General features: G+C 46.8%; 1 protein-coding gene across 3 annotated transcripts in view; it reads left to right on the plus strand.

Annotated features, from left to right (window-relative positions):
• The window catches only part of PALM3 (paralemmin 3), a 127,275-nt gene that overhangs the window by 93,235 nt on the left and 18,185 nt on the right, over positions 1-15,855 (plus strand). The window contains exon 1 of one of the 3 annotated variants that reach the window (XM_072149722.1): positions 3,980-4,088. The exons of 1 other annotated variant lie outside the window; for it this stretch is intronic. The gene's annotated coding sequence lies outside the window, so the exon portion shown is untranslated. Of the gene's footprint in view, positions 1-3,979; positions 4,089-15,855 lie in introns of those variants that run through there. One more of the 3 variants, XM_072149723.1, reaches the window with a different exon arrangement.

The following is a 15,855-nucleotide window of genomic DNA, read 5'->3' on the forward strand; positions in this document are numbered from 1 at the left end:
ATATATACCGCACCACATACTGCATCTATACATCTATATATACCGCACCACATACTGCATCTATACATCTATATATACCGCACCACATACTGCATCTATACATCTATATATACCGCACCACATACTGCATCTATACATCTATATATACCGCACCACATGCATACATCTATACACCTATATATACCGCACCACATGCATACATCTATATATACCGCACCACATGCATACATCTATACATCTATATATACCGCACCACATGCATACATCTATACATCTATATATACCGCACCACATGCATACATCTATACATCTATATATACCGCACCACATGCATACATCTATACATCTATATATACCGCACCACATACTGCATCTATACATCTATATATACCGCACCACATACTGCATCTATACATCTATATGTACCGCACCACATACTGCATCTATACATCTATATATACCGCACCACATACTGCATCTATACATCTATATATACCGCACCACATACTGCATCTATACATCTATATGTACCGCACCACATACTGCATCTATACATCTATATATACCGCACCACATGCATACATCTATACATCTATATATACCGCACCACATGCATACATCTATATATACCGCACCACATGCATACATCTATATATACCGCACCACATGCATACATCTATATATACCGCACCACATGCATACATCTATATATACCGCACCACATACTGCATCTATACATCTATATATACCGCACCACATACTGCATCTATACATCTATATATACCGCACCACATACTGCATCTATACATCTATATATACCGCACCACATACTGCATCTATACATCTATATATACCGCACCACATACTGCATCTATACATCTATATATACCGCACCACATACTGCATCTATACATCTATATATACCGCACCACATACTGCATCTATATATCTATATATACCGCACCACAGACTGCATCTATACATCTATATGTACTGCACCACATACTGCACCTATACATCTATATATACCGCACCACATACTGCATCTATACATCTATATATACCGCGCCACATACTGCATCTATACATCTATATATACCGCACCACATACTGCATCTATACATCTATATATACCACACCACATACTGCATCTACACATCTATATATTCTGCACCACATACTGCATCTATACATCTATATATTCTGCACCACATACTGCATCTATACATCTATATATACAGCACCACATACAGCATCTATACATCTATATATACCGCACCACATACTGAATCTATACATCTGTATCTACCGCACCACATACATCATCTATACATCTATATATACCGCACCACATACTGCATCTATACATCTATATATACCGCACCACATGCTGCATCTATACATCTATATATACCGCACCACATGCTGCATCTATACATCTATATATACCGCACCACATGCTGCATCTATACATCTATATATACCGCACCACATGCTGCATCTATACATCTATATATACAGCACCACATCTATACATCTATATATACCGCACCACATACTGCATCTATACATCTATATATACAGCACCACATACTGCATCTATACATCTATATATACAGCACCACATCTATACATCTATATATACAGCACCACATACTGCATCTATACATCTATATATACAGCACCACATCTATACATCTATATATACCGCACCACATACTGCATCTATATATACCGCACCACATACTGCATCTATATACATGGCTGATTGGCTTTGTGTATCAGCGCCTCGACATGTTCAGGATCTCTACTTGCTTTCAGCGAATGATGTATAGGTTGGAGTGTATGATGAATGTGGAAGGTGCATCCTGTATGAATATAATTACAGATTATAAGAGTATGGAAAATGTATATCATTTGGTGACGTAGATACGGAGGTATGATGAGGAGATGTAGATAATGGAGTATTAGTGATGTATATGATTGGTATAGAAGATATGTATATGACTGGGTGACATAGATGCTGGGGTATAATGAGGAGATAATGGAGTGTTAGTGATGTATGTGGTTGGTCATGTATATGACTGTCATTGAACATTGATATTTATGTATGTATAAGATGAGGTATGTATACGGTGAGACAGACACAATACTTATATTATTGGTAAGGAGCATGATGTATAGTGGATATGGTGGGTGACGTATATAATAAAGTTTGGGTATGTAGAAAGTTAGCTGTGGATGGTGTAAATAAAGAGTAAAGTATACATATGATATATATGAGAGGTGATATATGTATAATATGAGGTAATATATGGTATATATGAGGGAGGCTCCATGTATATGAGAGGTAATATATGATGTATATGAGGGAGGTGCCATGTATATTATGTATATGAGGCAGGCTCCATGTATATGAGGTAATATGTATATGAGGGAGGCTCCATGTATATGAGGTAATATATAATGTATATGAGGGAGGCTCCATGTATATGAGGTAATATATGATGTATATGAGGGAGGCTCCATGTATATGAGGTAATATGTATATGAGGGAGGCTCCATGTATATGAGGTAATATATGATGTATATGAGGGAGGCTACATGTATATGAGGTAATATATGATGTATATGAGGGAGGCTCCATGTATATGAGGTAATATATGATGTATATGAGGGAGGCACCATGTATATGAGGTAATATATGATGTATATGAAGGAGGCGCCATGTATATGAGGTAATATATGATGTATATGAGGGAGGCTCCATGTATATGAGGTAATATATGATGTATATGAGGGAGGCCCCATGTATATGAGGTAATATATGATGTATATGAGGGAGGCGCCATGTATATGAGGTAATATATGATGTATATGAGGGAGGAGCCATGTATATGAGGTAATATATGATGTATATGAGGGAGGCTCCATGTATATGAGGTAATATATGATGTATATGAGGGAGGCGCCATGTATATGAGGTAATATATGATATATATGAGGGAGGAGCCATGTATATGAGGTAATATATGATGTATATGAGGGAGGCTCCATGTATATGAGAGGTAATATATGAGGTATATGAGGTAGGCTCCATGTATATGAGAGGTAATATACAGTATACATGAGGGAGGCTCCATGTATATGAGGTAATATATTATGTATATGAGGGAGGCTCCATGTATATGGTATATATGAGGGAGGCTCCATGTATATGGTATATATGAGGGAGGCTCCATGTATATGGTATATATGAGGGAGGCTCCATGTATATGAGGTAATATATTATGTATATGAGGGAGGCTCCATGTATATGAGGTAATAGATGATGTATATGAGGGAGGTTCCATGTATATGGTATATATGAGGGAGTCTCCATGTATATGGTATATATGAGGGAGGCTCCATGTATATGGTATATATGAGGGAGGCTCCATGTATATGGTATATATGAGGGAGGCTCCATGTATATTGTATATATGAGGGAGGCTCCATGTATATTGTATATACGAGGGAGGCTCCATGTATATGGTATATATGAGGGAGGCTCCATGTATATTGTATATATGAGGGAGGCTCCATGTATATTGTATATACGAGGGAGGCTCCATGTATATTGTATATACGAGGGAGGCTCCATGTATATTGTATATACGAGGGAGGCTCCATGTATATGGTATATACGAGGGAGGCTCCATGTATATGGTATATACGAGGGAGGCTCCATGTATATTGTATATACGAGGGAGGCTCCATGTATATGGTATATATGAGGGAGGCTCCATGTATATGGTATATATGAGGGAGGCTCCATGTATATGGTATGTATGAGGGAGGCTCCATGTATATTGTATATATGAGGGAGGCTCCATGTATATGGTATATATGAGGGAGGCTCCATGTATAATGTATATATGAGGGAGGCTCCATGTAGATGAGGGGTCAGGCAGCCTCCTCCTCCTCCTGACTGTAGAACCGGTGCTACCAGCTCAGGTGTCGCCTCCCCCTCCCTCCTCCTCCTCTCTGTCCGGTCCTCACTCTCCAATGTGACCGGGGAGCAGCAGCTGTCAGCGGCCGGAGCAGAGGTGAGGAGGAGGGGGCTGTGCCGGAGCAAGTACAGGGGGATGTATAGTACATAGTACAGGGGGGTGTATAGTACATAGTACAGGGGGGTGTATAGTACATAGTACAGGGGGGTGTATAGCACATAGTACAGGGGGGTGTATAGTACATAGTACAGGGAGGTGTATAGCACATAGTACAGGGGGGTGTATAGCACATAGTACAGGGGGATGTATAGTACAGGGGGATGTATAGCACATAGTACAGGGGGGTGTATAGTACATAGTACAGGGGGATGTATAGTACAGGGGGATGTATAGCACATAGTACAGGGGGGTGTATAGCACATAGTACAGGGGGATGTATAGCACATAGTACAGGGGGATGTATAGCACATAGTACAGGGGGGATGTATAGTACATAGTACAGGGGGATGTATAGCACATAGGACAGGGGGGTGTATAGTACATAGTACAGGGGGATGTATAGTACATAGTACAGGGGGGTGTATAGTACATAGTACAGGGGGATGTATAGTACATAGTACAGGGGGATGTATAGTACAGGGGGATGTATAGCACATAGTACAGGGGGGTGTATAGTACAGGGGGGTGTATAGCACATAGTACAGGGGGATGTATAGCACATAGTACAGGGGGATGTATAGTACAGGGGGATGTATAGTACATAGTACAGGGGGATGTATAGTACATAGTACAGGGGGATGTATAGTACATAGTACAGGGGGATGTATAGTACAGGGGGATGTATAGCACATAGTACAGGGGGGTGTATAGTACATAGTACAGGGGGATGTATAGTACAGGGGGGTGTATAGTACATAGTACAGGGGGGTGTATAGCACATAGTACAGGGGGGTGTATAGCACATAGTACAGGGGGGTGTATAGTACATAGTACAGGGGGGTGTATAGTACATAGTACAGGGGGATGTATAGTACAGGGGGATGTATAGCACATAGTACAGGGGGATGTATAGTACATAGTACAGGGGGGTGTATAGCACATAGTACAGGGGGATGTATAGTACATAGTACAGGGGGATGTATAGTACAGGGGGGTGTATAGCACATAGTACAGGGGGATGTATAGCACATAGTACAGGGGGATGTATAGTACAGGGGGATGTATAGCACATAGTACAGGGGGGTGTATAGTACATAGTACAGGGGGATGTATAGTACAGGGGGGTGTATAGTACATAGTACAGGGGGGTGTATAGCACATAGTACAGGGGGGTGTATAGCACATAGTACAGGGGGGTGTATAGTACATAGTACAGGGGGGTGTATAGTACATAGTACAGGGGGATGTATAGTACAGGGGGATGTATAGCACATAGTACAGGGGGATGTATAGTACATAGTACAGGGGGGTGTATAGCACATAGTACAGGGGGATGTATAGTACATAGTACAGGGGGATGTATAGTACAGGGGGATGTATAGCACATAGTACAGGGGGGTGTATAGTACAGGGGGGTGTATAGCACATAGTACAGGGGGATGTATAGCACATAGTACAGGGGGATGTATAGTACAGGGGGATGTATAGCACATAGTACAGGGGGGTGTATAGTACATAGTACAGGGGGATGTATAGTACAGGGGGGTGTATAGTACATAGTACAGGGGGGTGTATAGCACATAGTACAGGGGGGTGTATAGCACATAGTACAGGGGGGTGTATAGTACATAGTACAGGGGGGTGTATAGTACATAGTACAGGGGGATGTATAGTACAGGGGGATGTATAGCACATAGTACAGGGGGATGTATAGTACATAGTACAGGGGGGTGTATAGCACATAGTACAGGGGGATGTATAGTACATAGTACAGGGGGATGTATAGTACAGGGGGATGTATAGTACAGGGGGATGTATAGCACATAGTACAGGGGGGTGTATAGTACATAGTACAGGGGGATGTATAGTACAGGGGGATGTATAGCACATAGTACAGGGGGATGTATAGTACATAGTACAAGGGGGTGTATAGCACATAGTACAGGGGGGTGTATAGTACATAGTACAGGGGGATGTATAGTACAGGGGGGTGTATAGTACATAGTACAAGGGGGTGTATAGCACATAGTACAGGGGGGTGTATAGTACATAGTACAGGGGGATGTATAGTACAGGGGGGTGTATAGCACATAGTACAGGGGGGTGTATAGTACATAGTACAGGGGGATGTATAGTACAGGGGGATGTATAGCACATAGTACAGGGGGATGTATAGTACATAGTACAGGGGGATGTATAGCACATAGGACAGTGGGATGTATAGTACATAGTACAGGGGGATGTATAGTACATAGTACAGGGGGGTGTATAGTACATAGTACAGGGGGGTGTATAGTACATAGTACAGGGGGGATGTATAGTACAGGGGGGTGTATAGTACAGGGGGATGTATAGTACATAGTACAGGGGGGATGTATAGTACATAGTACAGGGGGGTGTATAGTACATAGTACAGGGGGGATGTATAGTACATAGTACAGGGGGGTGTATAGTACATAGTACAGGGGGGTGTATAGTACAGGGGGATGTATAGCACATAGTACAGGGGGGTGTATAGCACATAGTACAGGGGGATGTATAGCACATAGTACAGGGGGATGTATAGCACATAGTACAGGGGGGATGTATAGTACATAGTACAGGGGGATGTATAGCACATAGGACAGGGGGATGTATAGCACATAGTACAGGGGGATGTATAGTACATAGTACAGGGGGGTGTATAGTACATAGTACAGGGGGATGTATAGTACATAGTACAGGGGGATGTATAGTACAGGGGGGTGTATAGTACATAGTACAGGGGGGTGTATAGTACAGGGGGATGTATAGCACATAGTACAGGGGGATGTATAGTACATAGTGCAGGGGCATGTATAGTACAGGGGGGTGTATCGTACATAGTACAGGGGGATGTATAGCACATAGTACAGGGGGGTGTATAGCACATAGTACAGGGGGGTATATAGTACATAGTACAGGGGGGTGTATAGTACATAGTACAGGGGGATGTATAGTACAGGGGGTGGTATAGCACATAGTACAGGGGGATGTATAGTACAGGGGGGTGTATAGCACATAGTACAGGGGGATGTATAGCACATAGTACAGGGGGGTATATAGCACATAGTACAGGGGGGTGTATAGTACATAGTACAGGGGGGTGTATAGTACATAGTACAGGGGGGCATATAGTACATAGTACAGGGGGGTGTATAGTACAGGGGGGTGTATAGTACATAGTACAGGGGGATGTATAGTACATAGTACAGGGGGATGTATAGCACATAGTACAGGGGGGTGTATAGCACATAGTACAGGGGGATGTATAGTACATAGTACAGGGGGATGTATAGTACATAGTACAGGGGGGTGTATAGTACATAGTACAGGGGGATGTATAGTACATAGTACAGGGGGGTGTATAGCACATAGTACAGGGGGTGTATAGTACATAGTACAGGGGGGTGTATAGTACAGGGGGATGTATAGTACAGGGGGATGTATAGTACATAGTACAGGGGGGTGTATAGTACATAGTACAGGGGGGTGTATAGCACATAGGACAGGGGGGTGTATAGTACATAGTACAGGGGGGATGTACAGTACATAGTACAGGGGGGTGTATAGTACATAGTACAGGGGGATGTATAACACATAGTACAGGGGGATGTATAGTACATAGTACAGGGGGATGTATAGTACATAGTACAGGGGGGTGTATAGTACATAGTACAGGGGGATGTATAGTACATAGTACAGGGGGGATGTATAGTACATAGTACAGGGGGGGTGTATAGTACATAGTATAGGGGGATGTATAGTACATAGTACAGGGGGGCATATAGTACAGGGGGATTTATAGTAGGCAGTGGGTGATGGGATGCAGAGACTTGTGGCAGTGGGTGATGGGGTGCAGAGACTTGTGGCAGTGGGTGATGGGGTGCAGGGACTTGTGGCAGTGGGTGATGGGATGCAGAGACTTGTGGCAGTGGGTGATGGGGTGCAGAGACTTGTGGCAGTGGGTGATGGGGTGCAGAGACTTGTGGCAGTGGGTGATGGGATGCAGAGACTTGTGGCAGTGGGTGATGGGGTGCAGGGTCTTGTGGCAGTGGGTGATGGGATGCAGAGACTTGTGGCAGTGGGTGATGGGATGCAGAGACTTGTGGCAGTGGGCGATGGGGTGCAGAGACTTGTGGCAGTGGGTGATGGGGTGCAGAGACTTGTGGCAGTGGGTGATGGGGTGCAGGGACTTGTGGCAGTGGGTGATGGGGTGCAGAGACTTGTGGCAGTGGGTGATGGGATGCAGAGACTTGTGGCAGTGGGTGATGGGGTGCAGAGACTTGTGGCAGTGGGTGATGGGGTGCAGGGTCTTGTGGCAGTGGGTGATGGGATGCAGAGACTTGTGGCAGTGGGTGATGGGATGCAGAGACTTGTGGCAGTGGATAATGGGGTGCAGGGACTTGTGGCAGTGGGCGATGGGATGCAGAGACTTGTGGCAGTGGGTGATGGGATGCAGAGACTTGTGGCAGTGGGTGATGGGGTGCAGAGACTTGTGGCAGTGGGTGATGGGGTGCAGGGACTTGTGGCAGTGGGTGATGGGGTGCAGGGACTTGTGGCAGTGGGTGATGGGGTGCAGAGACTTGTGGCAGTGGGTGATGGGATGCAGAGACTTGTGGCAGTGGGTGATGGGATGCAGAGACTTGTGGCAGTGGGTGATGGGGTGCAGAGACTTGTGGCAGTGGGTGATGGGGTGCAGGGACTTGTGGCAGTGGGTGATGGGGTGCAGAGACTTGTGGCAGTGGGTGATGGGATGCAGAGACTTGTGGCAGTGGGTGATGGGATGCAGAGACTTGTGGCAGTGGGTGATGGGGTGCAGGGACTTGTGGCAGTGGGTGATGGGGTGCAGAGACTTGTGGCAGTGGGTGATGGGGTGCAGGGACTTGTGGCAGTGGGTGATGGGGTGCAGAGACTTGTGGCAGTGGGTGATGGGGTGCAGGGACTTGTGGCAGTGGGTGATGGGGTGCAGGGACTTGTGGCAGTGGGTGATGGGGTGCAGAGACTTGTGGCAGTGGGTGATGGGATGCAGAGACTTGTGGCAGTGGGTGATGGGATGCAGAGACTTGTGGCAGTGGGTGATGGGGTGCAGAGACTTGTGGCAGTGGGTGATGGGGTGCAGGGACTTGTGGCAGTGGGTGATGGGGTGCAGAGACTTGTGGCAGTGGGTGATGGGATGCAGAGACTTGTGGCAGTGGGTGATGGGATGCAGAGACTTGTGGCAGTGGGTGATGGGGTGCAGGGACTTGTGGCAGTGGGTGATGGGGTGCAGAGACTTGTGGCAGTGGGTGATGGGGTGCAGGGACTTGTGGCAGTGGGTGATGGGGTGCAGAGACTTGTGGCAGTGGGTGATGGGGTGCAGGGACTTGTGGCAGTGGGTGATGGGGTGCAGAGACTTGTGGCAGTGGGTGATGGGGTGCAGGGTCTTGTGGCAGTGGATGATGGGATGCAGAGACTTGTGGCAGTGGGTGATGGGATGCAGAGACTTGTGGCAGTGGATGATGGGATGCAGAGACTTGTGGCAGTGGGTGATGGGGTGCAGAGACTTGTGGCAGTGGGTGATGGGGTGCAGAGACTTGTGGCAGTGGGTGATGGGGTGCAGAGACTTGTGGCAGTGGGTGATGGGGTGCAGGGACTTGTGGCAGTGGGTGATGGGGTGCAGAGACTTGTGGCAGTGGGTGATGGGGTGCAGAGACTTGTGGCGGTGGGTGATGGGGTGCAGAGACTTGTGGCAGTGGGTGATGGGGTGCAGGGTCTTGTGGCAGTGGGTGATGGGATGCAGAGACTTGTGGCAGTGGGTGATGGGATGCAGAGACTTGTGGCAGTGGGCGATGGGGTGCAGAGACTTGTGGCAGTGGGTGATGGGGTGCAGAGACTTGTGGCAGTGGGTGATGGGGTGCAGGGACTTGTGGCAGTGGGTGATGGGGTGCAGAGACTTGTGGCAGTGGGTGATGGGATGCAGAGACTTGTGGCAGTGGGTGATGGGGTGCAGAGACTTGTGGCAGTGGGTGATGGGGTGCAGGGTCTTGTGGCAGTGGGTGATGGGATGCAGAGACTTGTGGCAGTGGGTGATGGGGTGCAGGGACTTGTGGCAGTGGATAATGGGGTGCAGAGACTTGTGGCAGTGGGTGATGGGGTGCAGAGACTTGTGGCAGTGGGTGATGGGGTGCAGAGACTTGTGGTGATAGGGTGGCGGGTCTTGTGGCAGTGGGTGATGGGGTGCAGAGACTTGTGGCAGTGGGTGATGGGGTGCAGGGACTTGTGGCAGTGGGTGATGGGGTGCAGGGACTTGTGGCAGTGGGTGATGGGGTGCAGGGACTTGTGGCAGTGGGTGATGGGGTGCAGAGACTTGTGGGTGATGGGGTGCCGGGACTTGTGGCAGTGGGTGATGGGGTGCAGGGTCTTGTGGCAGTGGGTGATAGGGTGCAGAGATGTGGGGGCAGAGTATTATGGAGTGTTGGGTGATTGGGTTGTAAAGTCACATACAGGATTCTATAATACAATGTTACAGCTGGGGATGTTTATCTCCTTGTTGTCTGGGGAGGGTGTGATACATGTGATGTCACAAGGTCACATGGGGTGCAGAAAGGTCATACACCAAGGGAAGAATGTTTGGGTGCCACTGATGTGTACTGGGTGGTGGTGGTGGGGGGGGGGGGTCACAATCTATGGTGATTAGTAATATAGATATAAATGACACATGACATATAGATGTAAATATTTTGCACACCCTGGATACATGTAGGCACCTGCTCTAATAATTACCTGGCCCATGTATCATTCATGAGATTGATAGTGTCACAGCATGGGACACATGTAGCAGAGCTGAGCCTATCAGATGTGTCAGGCAGAGCTTGTATGATGTAGCAGAGCTGAGTCTATCAGATGTGTCAGGCAGAGCTTGTCTGATGTAGCAGAGCTGTGTCTATCAGATGTGTCAGGAAGAGCTTGTCTGATGTAGCAGAGCTGAGTCTATCAGATGTCTCAGGCAGAGCTTGTCTGATGTAGCAGAGCTGAATCTATCAGATGTGTCAGGCAGAGCTTGTCTGATGTAGTAGAGCTGAGCCTATCAGATGTGTCAGGCAGAGCTTGTATGATGTAGCAGAGCTGAGTCTATCAGATGTGTCAGGCAGAGCTTATATGATGTAGCAGAGCTGTGTCTATCAGATGTGTCAGGCAGAGCTTGTCTGATGTAGCAGAGCTTGTCTGATGTAGCAGAGCTGAATCTATCAGATGTGTCAGGCAGAGCTTGTCTGATGTAGCAGAGCTGTGTCTATCAGATGTGTCAGGCAGAGCTTGTCTGATGTAGCAGAGATGTGTCTATCAGATGTCTCAGGCAGAGCTTGTCTGATGTAGCAGAGCTGAATCTATCAGATGTGTCAGACAGAGCTTGTCTGATGTAGCAGAGCTGAGTCTAATACATGTGTCAGGCAGAGCTTGTCTGATGTAGCAGAGCTGTGTCTATCAGATGTGTCAGGCAGAGCTTGTCTGATGTAGCAGAGCTGTGTCTATCAGATGTGTCAGGCAGAGCTTGTCTGATGTAGCAGAGCAGAGTCTATCAGATGTGTCAGGAAGAGCTTGTCTGATGTAGCAGAGCTGAGTCTATCAGATGTGTCAGGCAGAGCTTGTCTGATGTAGCAGAGCTGAGTCTATCAGATGTGTCAGGCAGAGCTTGTCTGATGTAGCAGAGCTGTGTCTATCAGATGTGTCAGGAAGAGCTTGTCTGATGTAGCAGAGCTGTGTCTATCAGATGTGTCAGGCAGAGCTTGTCTGATGTAGCAGAGCTGTGTCTAATACATGTGTCAGGCAGAGCTTGTCTGATGTAGCAGAGCTGTGTCTATCAGATGTGTCAGGCAGAGCTTGTCTGATGTAGCAGAGCTGTGTCTATCAGATGTGTCAGGAAGAGCTTGTATGATGTAGCAGAGCTGTGTCTATCAGATGTGTCAGGCAGAGCTTGTCTGATGTAGCAGAGCTGTGTCTATCAGATGTGTCACCAAGAGCTTGTCTGATGTAGCAGAGCTGTGTCTATCAGATGTGTCAGACAGAGCTTGTCTGATGTAGCAGAGCTGAGTCTATCAGATGTGTCAGACAGAGCTTGTCTGATGTAGCAGAGCTGTGTCTATCAGATGTGTCAGGAAGAGCTTGTCTGATGTAGCAGAGCTGAGTCTATCAGATGTGTCAGGCAGAGCTTGTCTGATGTAGCAGAGCTGTGTCTATCAGATGTGTCAGGAAGAGCTTGTCTGATGTAGCAGAGCTGTGTCTATCAGATGTGTCAGGCAGAGCTTGTCTGATGTAGCAGAGCTGTGTCTATCAGATGTGTCAGGAAGAGCTTGTCTGATGTAGCAGAGCTGAGTCTATCAGATGTGTCAGGCAGAGCTTGTCTGATGTAGCAGAGCTGTGTCTATCAGATGTGTCAGGCAGAGCTTGTCTGATGTAGCAGAGCTGAATCTATCAGATGTGTCAGGCAGAGCTTGTATGATGTAGCAGAGCTGTGTCTATCAGATGTGTCAGGTAGAGCTTGTCTGATGTAGCAGAGCTGTGTCTATCAGATGTGTCAGGCAGAGCTTGTCTGATGTAGCAGAGCTGTGTCTATCAGATGTGTCAGGCAGAGCTTGTCTGATGTAGCAGAGCTGTGTCTATCAGATGTGTCAGACAGAGCTTGTCTGATGTAGCAGAGATGTGTCAGACAGAGCTTGTCTGATGTAGCAGAGCTGTGTCTATCAGATGTGTCAGACAGAGCTTGTCTGATGTAGCAGAGATGTGTCAGACAGAGCTTGTCTGATGTAGCAGAGCTGTGTCTATCAGATGTGTCAGGCAGAGCTTGTCTGATGTAGCAGAGCTGTGTCTATCAGATGTGTCAGGAAGAGCTTGTCTGATGTAGCAGAGCTGTGCCTATCAGATGTGTCAGGTAGAGCTTGTCTGATGTAGCAGAGCTGTGTCTATCAGATGTGTCAGGCAGAGCTTATATGATGTAGCAGAGCTGTGCCTATCAGATGTGTCAGGAAGAGCTTGTCTGATGTAGCAGAGCTGTGTCTATCAGATGTGTCAGGCAGAGCTTGTCTGATGTAGCAGAGCTGTGTCTATCAGATGTGTCAGGCAGAGCTTGTCTGATGTAGCAGAGCTGTGTCTATCAGATGTGTCAGGTAGAGCTTGTCTGATGTAGCAGAGCTGTGTCTCTCAGATGTGTCAGGCAGAGCTTGTCTGATGTAGCAGAGCTGTGTCTATCAGATGTGTCAGGAAGAGCTTGTCTGATGTAGCAGAGCTGAGTCTATCAGATGTGTCAGGCAGAGCTTGTCTGATGTAGCAGAGCTGTGTCTATCAGATGTGTCAGGCAGAGCTTGTCTGATGTAGCAGTGCTGTGTCTATCAGATGTGTCAGGAAGAGCTTGTCTGATGTAGCAGAGCTGAGCCTATCAGATGTGTCAGGCAGAGCTTGTCTGATGTAGCAGAGCTGTGTCTATCAGATGTGTCAGGAAGAGCTTGTCTGATGTAGCAGAGCTGAGCCTATCAGATGTGTCAGGCAGAGCTTGTCTGATGTAGCAGAGCTGTGTCTATCAGATGTGTCAGGCAGAGCTTGTCTGATGTAGCAGAGCTGTGTCTATCAGATGTGTCAGGCAGAGCTTGTCTGATGTAGCAGAGCTGTGTCTCTCAGATGTGTCAGGCAGAGCTTGTCTGATGTAGCGGAGCTGTGTCTATCAGATGTGTCAGGCAGAGCTTGTCTGATGTAGCAGAGCTGAGTCTATCAGATGTGTCAGGCAGAGCTTGTCTGATGTAGCAGAGCTGTGTCTATCAGATGTGTCAGGCAGAGCTTGTCTGATGTAGCAGGAAATGGAAATGACAAGACTGATCCTGCCTCATAGTCCTTCTGCTCAACTTCCCTGTGTACAATGTAGTAGAGCTGACAGTGAGGACTACAAACAGACCTCTGGATGTTGGTAATTTTCTGTACTGTAGCCTTAGGCTACAATAATCAGGTATAACAGTTATCACAGGTGTCTGTAATGGAGCTTTATTGTTAATTCTGATTCTTATGACAACCCAACATTTTTAAAATCCAATTGTCACAGAGACCAAAAAAGTTCTGGCTGGGATTACAATGATAAAATATTCAGTTCCGACTTACATACAAATTCAACTTAAAAACAAACCTACAGACCGTATCTTGTATGTAACCCGGGGACTGCCTGTATACAGTATATAAACTGTTTTTATATGAACTAATACCAGCTTTTGCTTATTTTTTTCTGTGATATTTATGTTAAAGTATCCTGCGGCTCTGTATGTGCTACAATGTACAGTCCTGCTTCCAGCAGAGCACGCTGAGGCTTCTGGGAATGTGGCTTGGGAAGTGGGTATGGTGTATGACATGTGGCAGTGGGTATAGTGGGTATGGTGTATGACATGTGGCAGTGGGTATAGTGGGTATGGTGTATGACATGTGGCAGTGGGTATAGTGTATGACATGTGGCAGTGGGTATAGTGGGTATGGTGTATGACATGTGGCAGTGGGTATAGTGGGTATGGTGTATGACATGTGGTAGTGGGTATAGTGGGTATGGTGTATGACATGTGGCAGTGGGTATAGTGGGTATGGTGTATGACATGTGGCAGTGGGTATAGTGGGTATGGTGTATGACATGTGGCAGTGGGTATAGTGGGTATGGTGTATGACATGTGGCAGTGGGTATGGTGTATGACATGTGGCAGTGGGTATAGTGGGTATGGTGTATGACATGTGGCAGTGGGTATGGTGTATGACATGTGGCAGTGGGTATAGTGGGTATGGTGTATGACATGTGGCAGTGGGTATAGTGGGTATGGTGTATGACATGTGGCAGCGGGTATAGTGGGTATGGTGTATGACATGTGGCAGCGGGTATAGTGGGTATGGTGTATGACATGTGGCAGTGGGTATAGTGGGTATGGTGTATGACATGTGGCAGTGGGTATAGTGGGTATGGTGTATGACATGTGGCAGTGGGTATAGTGGGTATGGTGTATGACATGTGGCAGTGGGTATGGTGTATGACATGTGGCAGTGGGTATAGTGGGTATGGTGTATGACATGTGGCAGTGGGTATAGTGGGTATGGTGTATGACATGTGGCAGTGGGTATAGTGGGTATGGTGTATGACATGTGGCAGTGGGTATGGTGTATGACATGTGGCAGTGGGTATGGTGTATGACATGTGGCAGTGGGTATAGTGGGTATGGTGTATGACATGTGGCAGTGGGTATAGTGGGTTTGGTGTATGACATGTGGCAGTGGGTATAGTGGGTATGGTGTATGACATGTGGCAGTGGGTATAGTGGGTATGGTGTATGACATGTGGCAGTGGGTATAGTGGGTATAGTGTATGACATGTGGCAGTGGGTATAGTGGGTATGGTGTATGACATGTGGCAGTGGGTATAGTGGGTATGGTGTATGACATGTGGCAGTGGGTATGGTGTATGGCATGTGGCAGTGGGTATAGTGGGTATGATGTATGACATGTGGCAGTGGGTATAGTGGGTATGGTGTATGACATGTGGCAGTGGGTATAGTGGGTATGGTGTATGACATGTGGCAGTGGGTATAGTGGGTATGGAGTATGACATGTGGCAGTGGGTATGGTGGGTATGGTGTATGACATGTGGCAGCGGGTATAGTGGGTATGGTGTATGACATGGGGCAGCGGGTATAGT

The sequence above is a fragment of the Engystomops pustulosus genome, chromosome 4 (assembly GCF_040894005.1).
Source record: "Engystomops pustulosus chromosome 4, aEngPut4.maternal, whole genome shotgun sequence".
Lineage (NCBI taxonomy): Eukaryota > Metazoa > Chordata > Amphibia > Anura > Leptodactylidae > Engystomops > Engystomops pustulosus.